Source organism: Electrophorus electricus, chromosome 7 (genome assembly GCF_041902795.1).
Source record: "Electrophorus electricus isolate QZ-2024a chromosome 7, ASM4190279v1, whole genome shotgun sequence".
Classification (NCBI taxonomy): Eukaryota; Metazoa; Chordata; class Actinopteri; order Gymnotiformes; family Gymnotidae; genus Electrophorus; species Electrophorus electricus.
Window position 1 is genome coordinate 19,987,688 of NC_137503.1, and position 25,061 is coordinate 20,012,748.

Sequence of the window (25,061 nt, forward strand, 5' to 3'; positions counted from 1 at the left end):
TAGTGTTTAAGGTGAATACAAAGCTGTTTCATAGTGTGAAAAAGGTAAAGAACAGAGTTTCAAAGTAAAGATTCTTCTTATAATGCATTCCCTTTTAGTCTAAAACACAATCTCTTGCCCTGAAACAGTGTTTAAGGTGAATACAAAGCTGCTTCATAGTGTTAAAAAGGTAAAGAACAGAGTTTCAAAGTAAAGATTCTTCTTATAATGCAGTCCCTTTTAATCTAAAACACAAGCTCTTGCCCTGAAACAGTGTTTAAGGTGAATACAAAGCTGATTCATAGTGTGAAAAAGGTAAAGAACTTAGTTTCAAAGTAAAGATTATTCTTATTATGCATTCCCTTTTAGTCTAAAACACAATCTCTTGCCCTGAACCAGTGTTTAAGGTGAATACAAAGCTGTTTCATATTGAGAAAAAGGAAAAGAACATAGTTTCAAAGTAAAGATTCTTCTTATAATGCATTCCCTTTTAGTCTAAAACACAATCTCTTGCCCTGCAATAGTGTTTAAGGTGAATACGAAGCTGTTTCATAGTGTGAAAAAGGTAAAGAACATAGTTTCAAAGTAAAGATTCTTCTTATAATGCATTCCCTTTTAGTCTAAAACACAATCTCTTGCCCTGAAACAGTGTTTAAGGTGAATACAAAGCTGCTTCATAGTGTTAAAAAGGTAAAGAACAGAGTTTCAAAGTAAAGATTCTTCTTATAATGCAGTCCCTTTTAGTCTAAAACACAAGCTCTTGCCCTGAAACAGTGTTTAAGGTGAATACGAAGCTGTTTCATAGTGTGAAAAAGGTAAAGAACAGAGTTTCAAAGTAAAGATTCTTCTTATAATGCATTCCCTTTTAGTCTAAAACACAATCTCTTGCCCTGCAATAGTGTTTAAGGTGAATACGAAGCTGTTTCATAGTGTGAAAAAGGTAAAGAACATAGTTTCAAAGTAAAGATTCTTCTTATAATGCATTCCCTTTTAGTCTAAAACACAATCTCTTGCCCTGAAACAGTGTTTAAGGTGAATACAAAGCTGCTTCATAGTGTTAAAAAGGTAAAGAACAGATTTTCAAAGTAAAGATTCTTCTTATTATGCATTCCCTTTTAGTCTAAAACACAATCTCTTGCCCTGAAACAGTGTTTAAGGTGAATACGAAGCTGTTTCATAGTGTGAAAAAGGTAAAGAACATAGTTTCTAAGTAAAGATTCTTCTTATTATGCATTCCCTTTTAGTCTAAAACACAATCTCTTGCCCTGCAATAGTGTTTAAGGTGAATACAAAGCTGTTTCATAGTGTGAAAAAGGTAAAGAACAGAGTTTCAAAGTAAAGATTCTTCTTATAATGCATTTCCTTTTAGTCTAAAACACAATCTCTTGCCCTGAAACAGTGTTTAAGGTGAATACAAAGCTGCTTCATAGTGTTAAAAAGGTAAAGAACAGAGTTTCAAAGTAAAGATTCTTCTTATAATGCAGTCCCTTTTAGTCTAAAACACAATCTCTTGCCCTGCAATAGTGTTTAAGGTGAATACGAAGCTGTTTCATAGTGTGAAAAAGGTAAAGAACATAGTTTCAAAGTAAAGATTATTCTTATTATGCATTCTCTTTTAGTCTAAAACACAATCTCTTGCCCAGAAACAGTGTTTAAGGTGAATACAAAGCTGTTTCATATTGAGAAAAAGGAAAAGAACATAGTTTCAAAGTAAAGATTCTTCTTATAATGCATTCCCTTTTAGTCTAAAACACAATCTCTTGCCCTGCAATAGTGTTTAAGGTGAATACGAAGCTGTTTCATAGTCTGAAAAAGGTAAAGAACATAGTTTCAAAGTAAAGATTCTTCTTATAATGCATTCCCTTTTAGTCTAAAACACAATCTCTTGCCCTGCAATAGTGTTTAAGGTGAATACGAAGCTGTTTCATAGTTTGAAAAAGGTAAAGAACATAGTTTCAAAGTAAAGATTCTTCTTATTATGCATTCCCTTTTAGTCTAAAACACAATCTCTTGCCCTGCAATAGTGTTTAAGGTGAATACAAAGCTGTTTCATAGTGTGAAAAAGGTAAAGAACAGAGTTTCAAAGTAAAGATTCTTCTTATAATGCATTCCCTTTTAGTCTAAAACACAATCTCTTGCCCTGAAACAGTGTTTAAGGTGAATACAAAGCTGTTTCATAGTGTGAAAAAGGTAAAGAACAGAGTTTCAAAATAAAGATTCTTCTTATAATGCATTCCCTTTTAGTCTAAAACACAAGCTCTTGCCCTGAAACAGTGTTTAAGGTGAATACAAAGCTGATACATAGTGTGAAAAAGGTAAAGAACAGAGTTTCAAAGTAAAGATTCTTCTTATAATGCATTCCCTTTTAGTCTAAAACACAATCTCTTGCCCTGCAATAGTGTTTAAGGTGAATACGAAGCTGTTTCATAGTGTGAAAAAGGTAAAGAACATAGTTTCAAAGTAAAGATTATTCTTATTATGCATTCCCTTTTAGTCTAAAACACAATCTCTTGCCCTGAAACAGTGTTTAAGGTGAATACGAAGCTGTTTCATAGTGTGAAAAAGGTAAAGAACAGAGTTTCAAAGTAAAGATTCTTCTTATTATGCATTCCCTTTTAGTCTAAAACACAATCTCTTGCCCTGAAACAGTGTTTAAGGTGAATACGAAGCTGTTTCATAGTGTGAAAAAGGTAAAGAACATAGTTTCTAAGTAAAGATTCTTCTTATTATGCATTCCCTTTTAGTCTAAAACACAATCTCTTGCCCTGCAATAGTGTTTAAGGTGAATACAAAGCTGTTTCATAGTGTGAAAAAGGTAAAGAACAGAGTTTCAAAGTAAAGATTCTTCTTATAATGCATTTCCTTTTAGTCTAAAACACAATCTCTTGCCCTGAAACAGTGTTTAAGGTGAATACAAAGCTGCTTCATAGTGTTAAAAAGGTAAAGAACAGAGTTTCAAAGTAAAGATTCTTCCTATAATGCAGTCCCTTTTAGTCTAAAACACAATCTCTTGCCCTGCAATAGTGTTTAAGGTGAATACGAAGCTGTTTCATAGTGTGAAAAAGGTAAAGAACATAGTTTCAAAGTAAAGATTATTCTTATTATGCATTCTCTTTTAGTCTAAAACACAATCTCTTGCCCAGAAACAGTGTTTAAGGTGAATACAAAGCTGTTTCATATTGAGAAAAAGGAAAAGAACATAGTTTCAAAGTAAAGATTCTTCTTATAATGCATTCCCTTTTAGTCTAAAACACAATCTCTTGCCCTGCAATAGTGTTTAAGGTGAATACGAAGCTGTTTCATAGTCTGAAAAAGGTAAAGAACATAGTTTCAAAGTAAAGATTCTTCTTATAATGCATTCCCTTTTAGTCTAAAACACAATCTCTTGCCCTGCAATAGTGTTTAAGGTGAATACGAAGCTGTTTCATAGTTTGAAAAAGGTAAAGAACATAGTTTCAAAGTAAAGATTCTTCTTATTATGCATTCCCTTTTAGTCTAAAACACAATCTCTTGCCCTGCAATAGTGTTTAAGGTGAATACAAAGCTGTTTCATAGTGTGAAAAAGGTAAAGAACAGAGTTTCAAAGTAAAGATTCTTCTTATAATGCATTCCCTTTTAGTCTAAAACACAATCTCTTGCCCTGAAACAGTGTTTAAGGTGAATACAAAGCTGTTTCATAGTGTGAAAAAGGTAAAGAACAGAGTTTCAAAGTAAAGATTCTTCTTATAATGCATTCCCTTTTAGTCTAAAACACAATCTCTTGCCCTGCAATAGTGTTTAAGGTGAATACGAAGCTGTTTCATAGTGTGAAAAAGGTAAAGAACATAGTTTCAAAGTAAAGATTATTCTTATTATGCATTCCCTTTTAGTCTAAAACACAATCTCTTGCCCAGAAACAGTGTTTAAGGTGAATACAAAGCTGTTTCATATTGAGAAAAAGGAAAAGAACATAGTTTCAAAGTAAAGATTCTTCTTATTATGCATTCCCTTTTAGTCTAAAACACAATCTCTTGCCCTGAAACAGTGTTTAAGGTGAATACGAAGCTGTTTCATAGTGTGAAAAAGGTAAAGAACAGAGTTTCAAAGTAAAGATTCTTCTTATAATGCATTCCCTTTTAGTCTAAAACACAATCTCTTGCCCTGCAATAGTGTTTAAGTTGAATACGAAGCTGTTTCATAGTGTGAAAAAGGTAAAGAACATAGTTTCAAAGTAAAGATTCTTCTTATTATGCATTCCCTTTTAGTCTAAAACACAATCTCTTGCCCTGCAATAGTGTTTAAGGTGAATACAAAGCTGTTTCATAGTGTGAAAAAGGTAAAGAACAGAGTTTCAAAGTAAAGATTCTTCTTATAATGCATTCCCTTTTAGTCTAAAACACAATCTCTTGCCCTGAAACAGTGTTTAAGGTGAATACAAAGCTGCTTCATAGTGTTAAAAAGGTAAAGAACAGAGTTTCAAAGTAAAGATTCTTCTTATAATGCATTCCCTTTTAGTCTAAAACACAATCTCTTGCCCTGCAATAGTGTTTAAGGTGAATACGAAGCTGTTTCATAGTCTGAAAAAGGTAAAGAACATAGTTTCAAAGTAAAGATTCTTCTTATAATGCATTCCCTTTTAGTCTAAAACACAATCTCTTGCCCTGCAATAGTGTTTAAGGTGAATACGAAGCTGTTTCATAGTTTGAAAAAGGTAAAGAACATAGTTTCAAAGTAAAGATTCTTCTTATTATGCATTCCCTTTTAGTCTAAAACACAATCTCTTGCCCTGCAATAGTGTTTAAGGTGAATACAAAGCTGTTTCATAGTGTGAAAAAGGTAAAGAACAGAGTTTCAAAGTAAAGATTCTTCTTATAATGCATTCCCTTTTAGTCTAAAACACAATCTCTTGCCCTGAAACAGTGTTTAAGGTGAATACAAAGCTGTTTCATAGTGTGAAAAAGGTAAAGAACAGAGTTTCAAAATAAAGATTCTTCTTATAATGCATTCCCTTTTAGTCTAAAACACAAGCTCTTGCCCTGAAACAGTGTTTAAGGTGAATACAAAGCTGATACATAGTGTGAAAAAGGTAAAGAACAGAGTTTCAAAGTAAAGATTCTTCTTATAATGCATTCCCTTTTAGTCTAAAACACAATCTCTTGCCCTGCAATAGTGTTTAAGGTGAATACGAAGCTGTTTCATAGTGTGAAAAAGGTAAAGAACATAGTTTCAAAGTAAAGATTATTCTTATTATGCATTCCCTTTTAGTCTAAAACACAATCTCTTGCCCTGAAACAGTGTTTAAGGTGAATACGAAGCTGTTTCATAGTGTGAAAAAGGTAAAGAACAGAGTTTCAAAGTAAAGATTCTTCTTATTATGCATTCCCTTTTAGTCTAAAACACAATCTCTTGCCCTGAAACAGTGTTTAAGGTGAATACGAAGCTGTTTCATAGTGTGAAAAAGGTAAAGAACATAGTTTCTAAGTAAAGATTCTTCTTATTATGCATTCCCTTTTAGTCTAAAACACAATCTCTTGCCCTGCAATAGTGTTTAAGGTGAATACAAAGCTGTTTCATAGTGTGAAAAAGGTAAAGAACAGAGTTTCAAAGTAAAGATTCTTCTTATAATGCATTTCCTTTTAGTCTAAAACACAATCTCTTGCCCTGAAACAGTGTTTAAGGTGAATACAAAGCTGCTTCATAGTGTTAAAAAGGTAAAGAACAGAGTTTCAAAGTAAAGATTCTTCCTATAATGCAGTCCCTTTTAGTCTAAAACACAATCTCTTGCCCTGCAATAGTGTTTAAGGTGAATACGAAGCTGTTTCATAGTGTGAAAAAGGTAAAGAACATAGTTTCAAAGTAAAGATTATTCTTATTATGCATTCTCTTTTAGTCTAAAACACAATCTCTTGCCCAGAAACAGTGTTTAAGGTGAATACAAAGCTGTTTCATATTGAGAAAAAGGAAAAGAACATAGTTTCAAAGTAAAGATTCTTCTTATAATGCATTCCCTTTTAGTCTAAAACACAATCTCTTGCCCTGCAATAGTGTTTAAGGTGAATACGAAGCTGTTTCATAGTCTGAAAAAGGTAAAGAACATAGTTTCAAAGTAAAGATTCTTCTTATAATGCATTCCCTTTTAGTCTAAAACACAATCTCTTGCCCTGCAATAGTGTTTAAGGTGAATACGAAGCTGTTTCATAGTTTGAAAAAGGTAAAGAACATAGTTTCAAAGTAAAGATTCTTCTTATTATGCATTCCCTTTTAGTCTAAAACACAATCTCTTGCCCTGCAATAGTGTTTAAGGTGAATACAAAGCTGTTTCATAGTGTGAAAAAGGTAAAGAACAGAGTTTCAAAGTAAAGATTCTTCTTATAATGCATTCCCTTTTAGTCTAAAACACAATCTCTTGCCCTGAAACAGTGTTTAAGGTGAATACAAAGCTGTTTCATAGTGTGAAAAAGGTAAAGAACAGAGTTTCAAAGTAAAGATTCTTCTTATAATGCATTCCCTTTTAGTCTAAAACACAATCTCTTGCCCTGCAATAGTGTTTAAGGTGAATACGAAGCTGTTTCATAGTGTGAAAAAGGTAAAGAACATAGTTTCAAAGTAAAGATTATTCTTATTATGCATTCCCTTTTAGTCTAAAACACAATCTCTTGCCCAGAAACAGTGTTTAAGGTGAATACAAAGCTGTTTCATATTGAGAAAAAGGAAAAGAACATAGTTTCAAAGTAAAGATTCTTCTTATTATGCATTCCCTTTTAGTCTAAAACACAATCTCTTGCCCTGAAACAGTGTTTAAGGTGAATACGAAGCTGTTTCATAGTGTGAAAAAGGTAAAGAACAGAGTTTCAAAGTAAAGATTCTTCTTATAATGCATTCCCTTTTAGTCTAAAACACAATCTCTTGCCCTGCAATAGTGTTTAAGTTGAATACGAAGCTGTTTCATAGTGTGAAAAAGGTAAAGAACATAGTTTCAAAGTAAAGATTCTTCTTATTATGCATTCCCTTTTAGTCTAAAACACAATCTCTTGCCCTGCAATAGTGTTTAAGGTGAATACAAAGCTGTTTCATAGTGTGAAAAAGGTAAAGAACAGAGTTTCAAAGTAAAGATTCTTCTTATAATGCATTCCCTTTTAGTCTAAAACACAATCTCTTGCCCTGAAACAGTGTTTAAGGTGAATACAAAGCTGCTTCATAGTGTTAAAAAGGTAAAGAACAGAGTTTCAAAGTAAAGATTCTTCTTATAATGCAGTCCCTTTTAATCTAAAACACAAGCTCTTGCCCTGAAACAGTGTTTAAGGTGAATACAAAGCTGATTCATAGTGTGAAAAAGGTAAAGAACTTAGTTTCAAAGTAAAGATTATTCTTATTATGCATTCCCTTTTAGTCTAAAACACAATCTCTTGCCCTGAACCAGTGTTTAAGGTGAATACAAAGCTGTTTCATATTGAGAAAAAGGAAAAGAACATAGTTTCAAAGTAAAGATTCTTCTTATAATGCATTCCCTTTTAGTCTAAAACACAATCTCTTGCCCTGCAATAGTGTTTAAGGTGAATACGAAGCTGTTTCATAGTGTGAAAAAGGTAAAGAACATAGTTTCAAAGTAAAGATTCTTCTTATAATGCATTCCCTTTTAGTCTAAAACACAATCTCTTGCCCTGAAACAGTGTTTAAGGTGAATACAAAGCTGCTTCATAGTGTTAAAAAGGTAAAGAACAGAGTTTCAAAGTAAAGATTCTTCTTATAATGCAGTCCCTTTTAGTCTAAAACACAAGCTCTTGCCCTGAAACAGTGTTTAAGGTGAATACGAAGCTGTTTCATAGTGTGAAAAAGGTAAAGAACAGAGTTTCAAAGTAAAGATTCTTCTTATAATGCATTCCCTTTTAGTCTAAAACACAATCTCTTGCCCTGCAATAGTGTTTAAGGTGAATACGAAGCTGTTTCATAGTGTGAAAAAGGTAAAGAACATAGTTTCAAAGTAAAGATTCTTCTTATAATGCATTCCCTTTTAGTCTAAAACACAATCTCTTGCCCTGAAACAGTGTTTAAGGTGAATACAAAGCTGCTTCATAGTGTTAAAAAGGTAAAGAACAGATTTTCAAAGTAAAGATTCTTCTTATTATGCATTCCCTTTTAGTCTAAAACACAATCTCTTGCCCTGAAACAGTGTTTAAGGTGAATACGAAGCTGTTTCATAGTGTGAAAAAGGTAAAGAACATAGTTTCTAAGTAAAGATTCTTCTTATTATGCATTCCCTTTTAGTCTAAAACACAATCTCTTGCCCTGCAATAGTGTTTAAGGTGAATACAAAGCTGTTTCATAGTGTGAAAAAGGTAAAGAACAGAGTTTCAAAGTAAAGATTCTTCTTATAATGCATTTCCTTTTAGTCTAAAACACAATCTCTTGCCCTGAAACAGTGTTTAAGGTGAATACAAAGCTGCTTCATAGTGTTAAAAAGGTAAAGAACAGAGTTTCAAAGTAAAGATTCTTCTTATAATGCAGTCCCTTTTAGTCTAAAACACAATCTCTTGCCCTGCAATAGTGTTTAAGGTGAATACGAAGCTGTTTCATAGTGTGAAAAAGGTAAAGAACATAGTTTCAAAGTAAAGATTATTCTTATTATGCATTCTCTTTTAGTCTAAAACACAATCTCTTGCCCAGAAACAGTGTTTAAGGTGAATACAAAGCTGTTTCATATTGAGAAAAAGGAAAAGAACATAGTTTCAAAGTAAAGATTCTTCTTATAATGCATTCCCTTTTAGTCTAAAACACAATCTCTTGCCCTGCAATAGTGTTTAAGGTGAATACGAAGCTGTTTCATAGTCTGAAAAAGGTAAAGAACATAGTTTCAAAGTAAAGATTCTTCTTATAATGCATTCCCTTTTAGTCTAAAACACAATCTCTTGCCCTGCAATAGTGTTTAAGGTGAATACGAAGCTGTTTCATAGTTTGAAAAAGGTAAAGAACATAGTTTCAAAGTAAAGATTCTTCTTATTATGCATTCCCTTTTAGTCTAAAACACAATCTCTTGCCCTGCAATAGTGTTTAAGGTGAATACAAAGCTGTTTCATAGTGTGAAAAAGGTAAAGAACAGAGTTTCAAAGTAAAGATTCTTCTTATAATGCATTCCCTTTTAGTCTAAAACACAATCTCTTGCCCTGAAACAGTGTTTAAGGTGAATACAAAGCTGTTTCATAGTGTGAAAAAGGTAAAGAACAGAGTTTCAAAATAAAGATTCTTCTTATAATGCATTCCCTTTTAGTCTAAAACACAAGCTCTTGCCCTGAAACAGTGTTTAAGGTGAATACAAAGCTGATACATAGTGTGAAAAAGGTAAAGAACAGAGTTTCAAAGTAAAGATTCTTCTTATAATGCATTCCCTTTTAGTCTAAAACACAATCTCTTGCCCTGCAATAGTGTTTAAGGTGAATACGAAGCTGTTTCATAGTGTGAAAAAGGTAAAGAACATAGTTTCAAAGTAAAGATTATTCTTATTATGCATTCCCTTTTAGTCTAAAACACAATCTCTTGCCCTGAAACAGTGTTTAAGGTGAATACGAAGCTGTTTCATAGTGTGAAAAAGGTAAAGAACAGAGTTTCAAAGTAAAGATTCTTCTTATTATGCATTCCCTTTTAGTCTAAAACACAATCTCTTGCCCTGAAACAGTGTTTAAGGTGAATACGAAGCTGTTTCATAGTGTGAAAAAGGTAAAGAACATAGTTTCTAAGTAAAGATTCTTCTTATTATGCATTCCCTTTTAGTCTAAAACACAATCTCTTGCCCTGCAATAGTGTTTAAGGTGAATACAAAGCTGTTTCATAGTGTGAAAAAGGTAAAGAACAGAGTTTCAAAGTAAAGATTCTTCTTATAATGCATTTCCTTTTAGTCTAAAACACAATCTCTTGCCCTGAAACAGTGTTTAAGGTGAATACAAAGCTGCTTCATAGTGTTAAAAAGGTAAAGAACAGAGTTTCAAAGTAAAGATTCTTCCTATAATGCAGTCCCTTTTAGTCTAAAACACAATCTCTTGCCCTGCAATAGTGTTTAAGGTGAATACGAAGCTGTTTCATAGTGTGAAAAAGGTAAAGAACATAGTTTCAAAGTAAAGATTATTCTTATTATGCATTCTCTTTTAGTCTAAAACACAATCTCTTGCCCAGAAACAGTGTTTAAGGTGAATACAAAGCTGTTTCATATTGAGAAAAAGGAAAAGAACATAGTTTCAAAGTAAAGATTCTTCTTATAATGCATTCCCTTTTAGTCTAAAACACAATCTCTTGCCCTGCAATAGTGTTTAAGGTGAATACGAAGCTGTTTCATAGTCTGAAAAAGGTAAAGAACATAGTTTCAAAGTAAAGATTCTTCTTATAATGCATTCCCTTTTAGTCTAAAACACAATCTCTTGCCCTGCAATAGTGTTTAAGGTGAATACGAAGCTGTTTCATAGTTTGAAAAAGGTAAAGAACATAGTTTCAAAGTAAAGATTCTTCTTATTATGCATTCCCTTTTAGTCTAAAACACAATCTCTTGCCCTGCAATAGTGTTTAAGGTGAATACAAAGCTGTTTCATAGTGTGAAAAAGGTAAAGAACAGAGTTTCAAAGTAAAGATTCTTCTTATAATGCATTCCCTTTTAGTCTAAAACACAATCTCTTGCCCTGAAACAGTGTTTAAGGTGAATACAAAGCTGTTTCATAGTGTGAAAAAGGTAAAGAACAGAGTTTCAAAGTAAAGATTCTTCTTATAATGCATTCCCTTTTAGTCTAAAACACAATCTCTTGCCCTGCAATAGTGTTTAAGGTGAATACGAAGCTGTTTCATAGTGTGAAAAAGGTAAAGAACATAGTTTCAAAGTAAAGATTATTCTTATTATGCATTCCCTTTTAGTCTAAAACACAATCTCTTGCCCAGAAACAGTGTTTAAGGTGAATACAAAGCTGTTTCATATTGAGAAAAAGGAAAAGAACATAGTTTCAAAGTAAAGATTCTTCTTATAATGCATTCCCTTTTAGTCTAAAACACAATCTCTTGCCCTGAAACAGTGTGTAAGGTGAATACGAAGCTGTTTCATAGTGTGAAAAAGGTAAAGAACAGAGTTTCAAAGTAAAGATTCTTCTTATTATGCATTCCCTTTTAGTCTAAAACACAATCTCTTGCCCTGAAACAGTGTTTAAGGTGAATACGAAGCTGTTTCATAGTGTGAAAAAGGTAAAGAACAGAGTTTCAAAGTAAAGATTCTTCTTATAATGCATTCCCTTTTAGTCTAAAACACAATCTCTTGCCCTGCAATAGTGTTTAAGGTGAATACGAAGCTGTTTCATAGTGTGAAAAAGGTAAAGAACATAGTTTCAAAGTAAAGATTCTTCTTATTATGCATTCCCTTTTAGTCTAAAACACAATCTCTTGCCCTGAAACAGTGTTTAAGGTGAATACAAAGCTGCTTCATAGTGTTAAAAAGGTAAAGAACAGAGTTTCAAAGAAAAGATTCTTCTTATAATGCAGTCCCTTTTAGTCTAAAACACAAGCTCTTGCCCTGAAACAGTGTTTAAGGTGAATACAAAGCTGATTCATAGTGTGAAAAAGGTAAAGAACATAGTTTCAAAGTAAAGATTCTTCTTATTATGCATTCCCTTTTAGTCTAAAACACAATCTCTTGCCCTGAACCAGTGTTTAAGGTGAATACAAAGCTGTTTCATATTGAGAAAAAGGAAAAGAACATAGTTTCAAAGTAAAGATTCTTCTTATAATGCATTCCCTTTTAGTCTAAAACACAATCTCTTGCCCTGCAATAGTGTTTAAGGTGAATACGAAGCTGTTTCATAGTGTGAAAAAGGTAAAGAACATAGTTTCAAAGTAAAGATTCTTCTTATTATGCATTCCCTTTTAGTCTAAAACACAATCTCTTGCCCTGCAATAGTGTTTAAGGTGAATACAAAGCTGTTTTATAGTGTGAAAAAGGTAAAGAACAGAGTTTCAAAGTAAAGATTCTTCTTATAATGCATTCCCTTTTAGTCTAAAACACAATCTCTTGCCCTGAAACAGTGTTTAAGGTGAATACAAAGCTGCTTCATAGTGTTAAAAAGGTAAAGAACAGAGTTTCAAAGTAAAGATTCTTCTTATAATGCAGTCCCTTTTAGTCTAAAACACAAGCTCTTGCCCTGAAACAGTGTTTAAGGTGAATACAAAGCTGTTTCATAGTGTGAAAAAGGTAAAGAACAGAGTTTCAAAGTAAAGATTCTTCTTATAATGCATTCCCTTTTAGTCTTAAACACAATCTCTTGCCCTGCAATAGTGTTTAAGGTGAATACGAAGCTGTTTCATAGTGTGAAAAAGGTAAAGAACAGAGTTTCAAAGTAAAGATTCTTCTTATTATGCATTCCCTTTTAGTCTAAAACACAATCTCTTGCCCTGAAACAGTGTTTAAGGTGAATACGAAGCTGTTTCATAGTGTGAAAAAGGTAAAGAACATAGTTTCTAAGTAAAGATTCTTCTTATTATGCATTCCCTTTTAGTCTAAAACACAATCTCTTGCCCTGCAATAGTGTTTAAGGTGAATACAAAGCTGCTTCATAGTGTTAAAAAGGTAAAGAACAGAGTTTCAAAGTAAAGATTCTTCTTATAATGCAGTCCCTTTTAGTCTAAAACACAAGCTCTTGCCCTGAAACAGTGTTTAAGGTGAATACAAAGCTGTTTCATAGTGTGAAAAAGGTAAAGAACAGAGTTTCAAAGTAAAGATTCTTCTTATAATGCATTCCCTTTTAGTCTAAAACACAATCTCTTGCCCTGCAATAGTGTTTAAGGTGAATACGAAGCTGTTTCATAGTGTGAAAAAGGTAAAGAACATAGTTTCAAAGTAAAGATTCTTCTTATTATGCATTCCCTTTTAGTCTAAAACACAATCTCTTGCCCTGAAACAGTGTTTAAGGTGAATACAAAGCTGCTTCATAGTGTTAAAAAGGTAAAGAACAGAGTTTCAAAGTAAAGATTCTTCTTATAATGCAGTCCCTTTTAATCTAAAACACAAGCTCTTGCCCTGAAACAGTGTTTAAGGTGAATACAAAGCTGATTCATAGTGTGAAAAAGGTAAAGAACTTAGTTTCAAAGTAAAGATTATTCTTATTATGCATTCCCTTTTAGTCTAAAACACAATCTCTTGCCCTGAACCAGTGTTTAAGGTGAATACAAAGCTGTTTCATATTGAGAAAAAGGAAAAGAACATAGTTTCAAAGTAAAGATTCTTCTTATAATGCATTCCCTTTTAGTCTAAAACACAATCTCTTGCCCTGCAATAGTGTTTAAGGTGAATACGAAGCTGTTTCATAGTGTGAAAAAGGTAAAGAACATAGTTTCAAAGTAAAGATTCTTCTTATTATGCATTCCCTTTTAGTCTAAAACACAATCTCTTGCCCTGCAATAGTGTTTAAGGTGAATACAAAGCTGTTTTATTGTGTGAAAAAGGTAAAGAACAGAGTTTCAAAGTAAAGATTCTTCTTATAATGCATTCCCTTTTAGTCTAAAACACAATCTCTTGCCCTGAAACAGTGTTTAAGGTGAATACAAAGCTGCTTCATAGTGTTAAAAAGGTAAAGAACAGAGTTTCAAAGTAAAGATTCTTCTTATAATGCAGTCCCTTTTAGTCTAAAACACAAGCTCTTGCCCTGAAACAGTGTTTAAGGTGAATACAAAGCTGTTTCATAGTGTGAAAAAGGTAAAGAACAGAGTTTCAAAGTAAAGATTCTTCTTATAATGCATTCCCTTTTAGTCTTAAACACAATCTCTTGCCCTGCAATAGTGTTTAAGGTGAATACGAAGCTGTTTCATAGTGTGAAAAAGGTAAAGAACATAGTTTCAAAGTAAAGATTCTTCTTATAATGCATTCCCTTTTAGTCTAAAACACAATCTCTTGCCCTGAAACAGTGTTTAAGGTGAATACAAAGCTGCTTCATAGTGTTAAAAAGGTAAAGAAAAGAGTTTCAAAGTAAAGATTCTTCTTATAATGCAGTCCCTTTTAGTCTAAAACACAAGCTCTTGCCCTGAAACAGTGTTTAAGGTGAATACAAAGCTGATACATAGTGTGAAAAAGGTAAAGAACAGAGTTTCAAAGTAAAGATTCTTCTTATAATGCATTCCCTTTTAGTCTAAAACACAATCTCTTGCCCTGCAATAGTGTTTAAGGTGAATACGAAGCTGTTTCATAGTGTGAAAAAGGTAAAGAACATAGTTTCAAAGTAAAGATTATTCTTATTATGCATTCCCTTTTAGTCTAAAACACAATCTCTTGCCCTGAAACAGTGTTTAAGGTGAATACGAAGCTGTTTCATAGTGTGAAAAAGGTAAAGAACAGAGTTTCAAAGTAAAGATTCTTCTTATTATGCATTCCCTTTTAGTCTAAAACACAATCTCTTGCCCTGAAACAGTGTTTAAGGTGAATACGAAGCTGTTTCATAGTGTGAAAAAGGTAAAGAACATAGTTTCTAAGTAAAGATTCTTCTTATTATGCATTCCCTTTTAGTCTAAAACACAATCTCTTGCCCTGCAATAGTGTTTAAGGTGAATACGAAGCTGTTTCATAGTGTGAAAAAGGTAAAGAACATAGTTTCAAAGTAAAGATTCTTCTTATTATGCATTCCCTTTTAGTCTAAAACACAATCTCTTGCCCTGAAACAGTGTTTAAGGTGAATACAAAGCTGCTTCATAGTGTTAAAAAGGTAAAGAACAGAGTTTCAAAGTAAAGATTCTTCTTATAATGCAGTCCCTTTTAGTCTAAAACACAAGCTCTTGCCCTGAAACAGTGTTTAAGGTGAATACAAAGCTGATTCATAGTGTGAAAAAGGTAAAGAACATAGTTTCAAAGTAAAGATTCTTCTTATTATGCATTCCCTTTTAGTCTAAAACACAATCTCTTGCCCTGAACCAGTGTTTAAGGTGAATACAAAGCTGTTTCATATTGAGAAAAAGGAAAAGAACATAGTTTCAAAGTAAAGATTCTTCTTATAATGCATTCCCTTTTAGTCTAAAACACAATCTCTTGCCCTGCAATAGTGTTTAAGGTGAATACGAAGCTGTTTCATAGTGTGAAAAAGGTAAAGAACATAGTTTCAAAGTAAAGATTCTTCTTATTATGCATTCCCTTTTAGTCTAAAACACAATCTCTTGCCCTGCAATAGTGTTTAAGGTGAATACAAAGCTGTTTTATAGTGTGAAAAAGGTAAAGAACAGAGTTTCAAAGTAAAGATTCTTCTTATAATGCATTCCCTTTTAGTCTAAAACACAATCTCTTGCCCTGAAACAGTGTTTAAGGTGAATACAAAGCTGCTTCATAGTGTTAAAAAGGTAAAGAACAGAGTTTCAAAGTAAAGATTCTTCTTATAATGCAGTCCCTTTTAGTCTAAAACACAAGCTCTTGCCCTGAAACAGTGTTTAAGGTGAATACAAAGCTGTTTCATAGTGTGAAAAAGGTAAAGAACAGAGTTTCAAAGTAAAGATTCTTCTTATAATGCATTCCCTTTTAGTCTTAAACACAATCTCTTGCCCTGCAATAGTGTTTAAGGTGAATACGAAGCTGTTTCATAGTGTGAAAAAGGTAAAGAACAGAGTTTCAAAGTAAAGATTCTTCTTATTATGCATTCCCTTTTAGTCTAAAACACAATCTCTTGCCCTGAAACAGTGTTTAAGGTGAATACGAAGCTGTTTCATAGTGTGAAAAAGGTAAAGAACATAGTTTCTAAGTAAAGATTCTTCTTATTATGCATTCCCTTTTAGTCTAAAACACAATCTCTTGCCCTGCAATAGTGTTTAAGGTGAATACAAAGCTGCTTCATAGTGTTAAAAAGGTAAAGAACAGAGTTTCAAAGTAAAGATTCTTCTTATAATGCAGTCCCTTTTAGTCTAAAACACAAGCTCTTGCCCTGAAACAGTGTTTAAGGTGAATACAAAGCTGTTTCATAGTGTGAAAAAGGTAAAGAACAGAGTTTCAAAGTAAAGATTCTTCTTATAATGCATTCCCTTTTAGTCTAAAACACAATCTCTTGCCCTGCAATAGTGTTTAAGGTGAATACGAAGCTGTTTCATAGTGTGAAAAAGGTAAAGAACATAGTTTCAAAGTAAAGATTCTTCTTATTATGCATTCCCTTTTAGTCTAAAACACAATCTCTTGCCCTGAAACAGTGTTTAAGGTGAATACAAAGCTGCTTCATAGTGTTAAAAAGGTAAAGAACAGAGTTTCAAAGTAAAGATTCTTCTTATAATGCAGTCCCTTTTAGTCTAAAACACAAGCTCTTGCCCTGAAACAGTGTTTAAGGTGAATACAAAGCTGATTCATAGTGTGAAAAAGGTAAAGAACATAGTTTCAAAGTAAAGATTCTTCTTATTATGCATTCCCTTTTAGTCTAAAACACAATCTCTTGCCCTGAAACAGTGTTTAAGGTGAATACAAAGCTGCTTCATAGTGTTAAAAAGGTAAAGAACAGAGTTTCAAAGTAAAGATTCTTCTTATAATGCAGTCCCTTTTAATCTAAAACACAAGCTCTTGCCCTGAAACAGTGTTTAAGGTGAATACAAAGCTGATTCATAGTGTGAAAAAGGTAAAGAACTTAGTTTCAAAGTAAAGATTATTCTTATTATGCATTCCCTTTTAGTCTAAAACACAATCTCTTGCCCTGAACCAGTGTTTAAGGTGAATACAAAGCTGTTTCATATTGAGAAAAAGGAAAAGAACATAGTTTCAAAGTAAAGATTCTTCTTATAATGCATTCCCTTTTAGTCTAAAACACAATCTCTTGCCCTGCAATAGTGTTTAAGGTGAATACGAAGCTGTTTCATAGTGTGAAAAAGGTAAAGAACATAGTTTCAAAGTAAAGATTCTTCTTATTATGCATTCCCTTTTAGTCTAAAACACAATCTCTTGCCCTGCAATAGTGTTTAAGGTGAATACAAAGCTGTTTTATAGTGTGAAAAAGGTAAAGAACAGAGTTTCAAAGTAAAGATTCTTCTTATAATGCATTCCCTTTTAGTCTAAAACACAATCTCTTGCCCTGAAACAGTGTTTAAGGTGAATACAAAGCTGCTTCATAGTGTTAAAAAGGTAAAGAACAGAGTTTCAAAGTAAAGATTCTTCTTATAATGCAGTCCCTTTTAGTCTAAAACACAAGCTCTTGCCCTGAAACAGTGTTTAAGGTGAATACAAAGCTGTTTCATAGTGTGAAAAAGGTAAAGAACAGAGTTTCAAAGTAAAGATTCTTCTTATAATGCATTCCCTTTTAGTCTTAAACACAATCTCTTGCCCTGCAATAGTGTTTAAGGTGAATACGAAGCTGTTTCATAGTGTGAAAAAGGTAAAGAACATAGTTTCAAAGTAAAGATTCTTCTTATAATGCATTCCCTTTTAGTCTAAAACACAATCTCTTGCCCTGAAACAGTGTTTAAGGTGAATACAAAGCTGCTTCATAGTGTTAAAAAGGTAAAGAAAAGAGTTTCAAAGTAAAGATTCTTCTTATAATGCAGTCCCTTTTAGTCTAAAACACAAGCTCTTGCCCTGAAACAGTGTTTAAGGTGAATACAAAGCTGATACATAGTGTGAAAAAGGTAAAGAACAGAGTTTCAAAGTAAAGATTCTTCTTATAATGCATTCCCTTTTAGTCTAAAACACAATCTCTTGCCCTGCAATAGTGTTTAAGGTGAATACGAAGCTGTTTCATAGTGTGAAAAAGGTAAAGAACATAGTTTCAAAGTAAAGATTATTCTTATTATGCATTCCCTTTTAGTCTAAAACACAATCTCTTGCCCTGAAACAGTGTTTAAGGTGAATACGAAGCTGTTTCATAGTGTGAAAAAGGTAAAGAACAGAGTTTCAAAGTAAAGATTCTTCTTATTATGCATTCCCTTTTAGTCTAAAACACAATCTCTTGCCCTGAAACAGTGTTTAAGGTGAATACGAAGCTGTTTCATAGTGTGAAAAAGGTAAAGAACATAGTTTCTAAGTAAAGATTCTTCTTATTATGCATTCCCTTTTAGTCTAAAACACAATCTCTTGCCCTGCAATAGTGTTTAAGGTGAATACAAAGCTGTTTCATAGTGTGAAAAAGGTAAAGAACAGAGTTTCAAAGTAAAGATTCTTCTTATAATGCATTTCCTTTTAGTCTAAAACACAATCTCTTGCCCTGAAACAGTGTTTAAGGTGAATACAAAGCTGCTTCATAGTGTTAAAAAGGTAAAGAACAGAGTTTCAAAGTAAAGATTCTTCTTATAATGCAGTCCCTTTTAGTCTAAAACACAAGCTCTTGCCCTGAAACAGTGTTTAAGGTGAATACAAAGCTGATTCATAGTGTGAAAAAGGTAAAGAACATAGTTTCAAAGTAAAGATTCTTCTTATTATGCATTCCCTTTTAGTCTAAAACACAATCTCTTGCCCTGAAACAGTGTTTAAGGTGAATACAAAGCTGCTTCATAGTGTTAAAAAGGTAAAGAACAGAGTTTCAAAGTAAAGATTCTTCTTATAATGCAGTCCCTTTTAATCTAAAACACAAGCTCTTGCCCTGAAACAGTGTTTAAGGTGAATACAAAGCTGATTCATAGTGTGAAAAAGGTAAAGAACTTAGTTTCAAAGTAAAGATTATTCTTATTATGCATTCCCTTTTAGTCTAAAACACAATCTCTTGCCCTGAACCAGTGTTTAAGGTGAATACAAAGCTGTTTCATATTGAGAAAAAGGAAAAGAACATAGTTTCAAAGTAAAGATTCTTCTTATAATGCATTCCCTTTTAGTCTAAAACACAATCTCTTGCCCTGCAATAGTGTTTAAGGTGAATACGAAGCTGTTTCATAGTGTGAAAAAGGTAAAGAACATAGTTTCAAAGTAAAGATTCTTCTTATTATGCATTCCCTTTTAGTCTAAAACACAATCTCTTGCCCTGCAATAGTGTTTAAGGTGAATACAAAGCTGTTTTATAGTGTGAAAAAGGTAAAGAACAGAGTTTCAAAGTAAAGATTCTTCTTATAATGCATTCCCTTTTAGTCTAAAACACAATCTCTTGCCCTGAAACAGTGTTTAAGGTGAATACAAAGCTGCTTCATAGTGTTAAAAAGGTAAAGAACAGAGTTTCAAAGTAAAGATTCTTCTTATAATGCAGTCCCTTTTAGTCTAAAACACAAGCTCTTGCCCTGAAACAGTGTTTAAGGTGAATACAAAGCTGTTTCATAGTGTGAAAAAGGTAAAGAACAGAGTTTCAAAGTAAAGATTCTTCTTATAATGCATTCCCTTTTAGTCTTAAACACAATCTCTTGCCCTGCAATAGTGTTTAAGGTGAATACGAAGCTGTTTCATAGTGTGAAAAAGGTAAAGAACAGAGTTTCAAAGTAAAGATTCTTCTTATTATGCATTCCCTTTTAGTCTAAAACACAATCTCTTGCCCTGAAACAGTGTTTAAGGTGAATACGAAGCTGTTTCATAGTGTGAAAAAGGTAAAGAACATAGTTTCTAAGTAAAGATTCTTCTTATTATGCATTCCCTTTTAGTCTAAAACACAATCTCTTGCCCTGCAATAGTGTTTAAGGTGAATACAAAGCTGCTTCATAGTGTTAAAAAGGTAAAGAACAGAGTTTCAAAGTAAAGATTCTTCTTATAATGCAGTCCCTTTTAGTCTAAAACACAAGCTCTTGCCCTGAAACAGTGTTTAAGGTGAATACAAAGCTGTTTCATAGTGTGAAAAAGGTAAAGAACAGAGTTTCAAAGTAAAGATTCTTCTTATAATGCATTCCCTTTTAGTCTAAAACACAATCTCTTGCCCTGCAATAGTGTTTAAGGTGAATACGAAGCTGTTTCATAGTGTGAAAAAGGTAAAGAACATAGTTTCAAAGTAAAGATTCTTCTTATTATGCATTCCCTTTTAGTCTAAAACACAATCTCTTGCCCTGAAACAGTGTTTAAGGTGAATACAAAGCTGCTTCATAGTGTTAAAAAGGTAAAGAACAGAGTTTCAAAGTAAAGATTCTTCTTATAATGCAGTCCCTTTTAGTCTAAAACACAAGCTCTTGCCCTGAAACAGTGTTTAAGGTGAATACAAAGCTGATTCATAGTGTGAAAAAGGTAAAGAACATAGTTTCAAAGTAAAGATTCTTCTTATTATGCATTCCCTTTTAGTCTAAAACACAATCTCTTGCCCTGAAACAGTGTTTAAGGTGAATACAAAGCTGCTTCATAGTGTTAAAAAGGTAAAGAACAGAGTTTCAAAGTAAAGATTCTTCTTATAATGCAGTCCCTTTTAATCTAAAACACAAGCTCTTGCCCTGAAACAGTGTTTAAGGTGAATACAAAGCTGATTCATAGTGTGAAAAAGGTAAAGAACTTAGTTTCAAAGTAAAGATTATTCTTATTATGCATTCCCTTTTAGTCTAAAACACAATCTCTTGCCCTGAACCAGTGTTTAAGGTGAATACAAAGCTGTTTCATATTGAGAAAAAGGAAAAGAACATAGTTTCAAAGTAAAGATTCTTCTTATAATGCATTCCCTTTTAGTCTAAAACACAATCTCTTGCCCTGCAATAGTGTTTAAGGTGAATACGAAGCTGTTTCATAGTGTGAAAAAGGTAAAGAACATAGTTTCAAAGTAAAGATTCTTCTTATTATGCATTCCCTTTTAGTCTAAAACACAATCTCTTGCCCTGCAATAGTGTTTAAGGTGAATACAAAGCTGTTTTATAGTGTGAAAAAGGTAAAGAACAGAGTTTCAAAGTAAAGATTCTTCTTATAATGCATTCCCTTTTAGTCTAAAACACAATCTCTTGCCCTGAAACAGTGTTTAAGGTGAATACAAAGCTGCTTCATAGTGTTAAAAAGGTAAAGAACAGAGTTTCAAAGTAAAGATTCTTCTTATAATGCAGTCCCTTTTAGTCTAAAACACAAGCTCTTGCCCTGAAACAGTGTTTAAGGTGAATACAAAGCTGTTTCATAGTGTGAAAAAGGTAAAGAACAGAGTTTCAAAGTAAAGATTCTTCTTATAATGCATTCCCTTTTAGTCTTAAACACAATCTCTTGCCCTGCAATAGTGTTTAAGGTGAATACGAAGCTGTTTCATAGTGTGAAAAAGGTAAAGAACATAGTTTCAAAGTAAAGATTCTTCTTATAATGCATTCCCTTTTAGTCTAAAACACAATCTCTTGCCCTGAAACAGTGTTTAAGGTGAATACAAAGCTGCTTCATAGTGTTAAAAAGGTAAAGAAAAGAGTTTCAAAGTAAAGATTCTTCTTATAATGCAGTCCCTTTTAGTCTAAAACACAAGCTCTTGCCCTGAAACAGTGTTTAAGGTGAATACAAAGCTGATACATAGTGTGAAAAAGGTAAAGAACAGAGTTTCAAAGTAAAGATTCTTCTTATAATGCATTCCCTTTTAGTCTAAAACACAATCTCTTGCCCTGCAATAGTGTTTAAGGTGAATACGAAGCTGTTTCATAGTGTGAAAAAGGTAAAGAACATAGTTTCAAAGTAAAGATTATTCTTATTATGCATTCCCTTTTAGTCTAAAACACAAGCTCTTGCCCTGAAACAGTGTTTAAGGTGAATACAAAGCTGATACATAGTGTGAAAAAGGTAAAGAACAGAGTTTCAAAGTAAAGATTCTTCTTATAATGCATTCCCTTTTAGTCTAAAACACAATCTCTTGCCCTGCAATAGTGTTTAAGGTGAATACAAAGCTGTTTCATAGTGTGAAAAAGGTAAAGAACAGAGTTTCAAAGTAAAGATTCTTCTTATAATGCATTTCCTTTTAGTCTAAAACACAATCTCTTGCCCTGAAACAGTGTTTAAGGTGAATACAAAGCTGCTTCATAGTGTTAAAAAGGTAAAGAACAGAGTTTCAAAGTAAAGATTCTTCTTATAATGCAGTCCCTTTTAGTCTAAAACACAATCTCTTGCCCTGCAATAGTGTTTAAGGTGAATACGAAGCTGTTTCATAGTGTGAAAAAGGTAAAGAACATAGTTTCAAAGTAAAGATTATTCTTATTATGCATTCTCTTTTAGTCTAAAACACAATCTCTTGCCCAGAAACAGTGTTTAAGGTGAATACAAAGCTGTTTCATATTGAGAAAAAGGAAAAGAACATAGTTTCAAAGTAAAGATTCTTCTTATAATGCATTCCCTTTTAGTCTAAAACACAATCTCTTGCCCTGCAATAGTGTTTAAGGTGAATACGAAGCTGTTTCATAGTCTGAAAAAGGTAAAGAACATAGTTTCAAAGTAAAGATTCTTCTTATAATGCATTCCCTTTTAGTCTAAAACACAATCTCTTGCCCTGCAATAGTGTTTAAGGTGAATACGAAGCTGTTTCATAGTTTGAAAAAGGTAAAGAACATAGTTTCAAAGTAAAGATTCTTCTTATTATGCATTCCCTTTTAGTCTAAAACACAATCTCTTGCCCTGCAATAGTGTTTAAGGTGAATACAAAGCTGTTTCATAGTGTGAAAAAGGTAAAGAACAGAGTTTCAAAGTAAAGATTCTTCTTATAATGCATTCCCTTTTAGTCTAAAACACAATCTCTTGCCCTGAAACAGTGTTTAAGGTGAATACAAAGCTGTTTCATAGTGTGAAAAAGGTAAAGAACAGAGTTTCAAAGTAAAGATTCTTCTTATAATGCATTCCCTTTTAGTCTAAAACACAAGCTCTTGCCCTGAAACAGTATTTAAGGTGAATACAAAGCTGATACATAGTGTGAAAAAGGTAAAGAACAGAGTTTCAAAGTAAAGATTCTTCTTATAATGCATTCCCTTTTAGTCTAAAACACAATCTCTTGCCCTGCAATAGTGTTTAAGGTGAATACGAAGCTGTTTCATAGTGTGAAAAAGGTAAAGAACATAGTTTCAAAGTAAAGATTATTCTTATTATGCATTCCCTTTTAGTCTAAAACACAATCTCTTGCCCTGAAACAGTGTTTAAGGTGAATACGAAGCTGTTTCATAGTGTGAAAAAGGTAAAGAACAGAGTTTCAAAGTAAAGATTCTTCTTATTATGCATTCCCTTTTAGTCTAAAACACAATCTCTTGCCCTGAAACAGTGTTTAAGGTGAATACGAAGCTGTTTCATAGTGTGAAAAAGGTAAAGAACATAGTTTCTAAGTAAAGATTCTTCTTATTATGCATTCCCTTTTAGTGTAAAACACAATCTCTTGCCCTGCAATAGTGTTTAAGGTGAATACAAAGCTGTTTCATAGTGTGAAAAAGGTAAAGAACAGAGTTTCAAAGTAAAGATTCTTCTTATAATGCATTTCCTTTTAGTCTAAAACACAATCTCTTGCCCTGAAACAGTGTTTAAGGTGAATACAAAGCTGCTTCATAGTGTTAAAAAGGTAAAGAACAGAGTTTCAAAGTAAAGATTCTTCTTATAATGCAGTCCCTTTTAGTCTAAAACACAATCTCTTGCCCTGCAATAGTGTTTAAGGTGAATACGAAGCTGTTTCATAGTGTGAAAAAGGTAAAGAACATAGTTTCAAAGTAAAGATTATTCTTATTATGCATTCTCTTTTAGTCTAAAACACAATCTCTTGCCCAGAAACAGTGTTTAAGGTGAATACAAAGCTGTTTCATATTGAGAAAAAGGAAAAGAACATAGTTTCAAAGTAAAGATTCTTCTTATAATGCATTCCCTTTTAGTCTAAAACACAATCTCTTGCCCTGCAATAGTGTTTAAGGTGAATACGAAGCTGTTTCATAGTCTGAAAAAGGTAAAGAACATAGTTTCAAAGTAAAGATTCTTCTTATAATGCATTCCCTTTTAGTCTAAAACACAATCTCTTGCCCTGCAATAGTGTTTAAGGTGAATACGAAGCTGTTTCATAGTTTGAAAAAGGTAAAGAACATAGTTTCAAAGTAAAGATTCTTCTTATTATGCATTCCCTTTTAGTCTAAAACACAATCTCTTGCCCTGCAATAGTGTTTAAGGTGAATACAAAGCTGTTTCATAGTGTGAAAAAGGTAAAGAACAGAGTTTCAAAGTAAAGATTCTTCTTATAATGCATTCCCTTTTAGTCTAAAACACAATCTCTTGCCCTGAAACAGTGTTTAAGGTGAATACAAAGCTGTTTCATAGTGTGAAAAAGGTAAAGAACAGAGTTTCAAAGTAAAGATTCTTCTTATAATGCATTCCCTTTTAGTCTAAAACACAATCTCTTGCCCTGCAATAGTGTTTAAGGTGAATACGAAGCTGTTTCATAGTGTGAAAAAGGTAAAGAACATAGTTTCAAAGTAAAGATTATTCTTATTATGCATTCCCTTTTAGTCTAAAACACAATCTCTTGCCCAGAAACAGTGTTTAAGGTGAATACAAAGCTGTTTCATATTGAGAAAAAGGAAAAGAACATAGTTTCAAAGTAAAGATTCTTCTTATAATGCATTTCCTTTTAGTCTAAAACACAATCTCTTGCCCTGAAACAGTGTTTAAGGTGAATACGAAGCTGTTTCATAGTGTGAAAAAGGTAAAGAACAGAGTTTCAAAGTAAAGATTCTTCTTATTATGCATTCCCTTTTAGTCTAAAACACAATCTCTTGCCCTGAAACAGTGTTTAAGGTGAATACGAAGCTGTTTCATAGTGTGAAAAAGGTAAAGAACAGAGTTTCAAAGTAAAGATTCTTCTTATAATGCATTCCCTTTTAGTCTAAAACACAATCTCTTGCCCTGCAATAGTGTTTAAGGTGAATACGAAGCTGTTTCATAGTGTGAAAAAGGTAAAGAACATAGTTTCAAAGTAAAGATTCTTCTTATTATGCATTCCCTTTTAGTCTAAAACACAATCTCTTGCCCTGAAACAGTGTTTAAGGTGAATACAAAGCTGCTTCATAGTGTTAAAAAGGTAAAGAACAGAGTTTCAAAGTAAAGATTCTTCTTATAATGCAGTCCCTTTTAGTCTAAAACACAAGCTCTTGCCCTGAAACAGTGTTTAAGGTGAATACAAAGCTGATTCATAGTGTGAAAAAGGTAAAGAACATAGTTTCAAAGTAAAGATTCTTCTTATTATGCATTCCCTTTTAGTCTAAAACACAATCTCTTGCCCTGCAATAGTGTTTAAGGTGAATACAAAGCTGTTTCATAGTGTGAAAAAGGTAAAGAACAGAGTTTC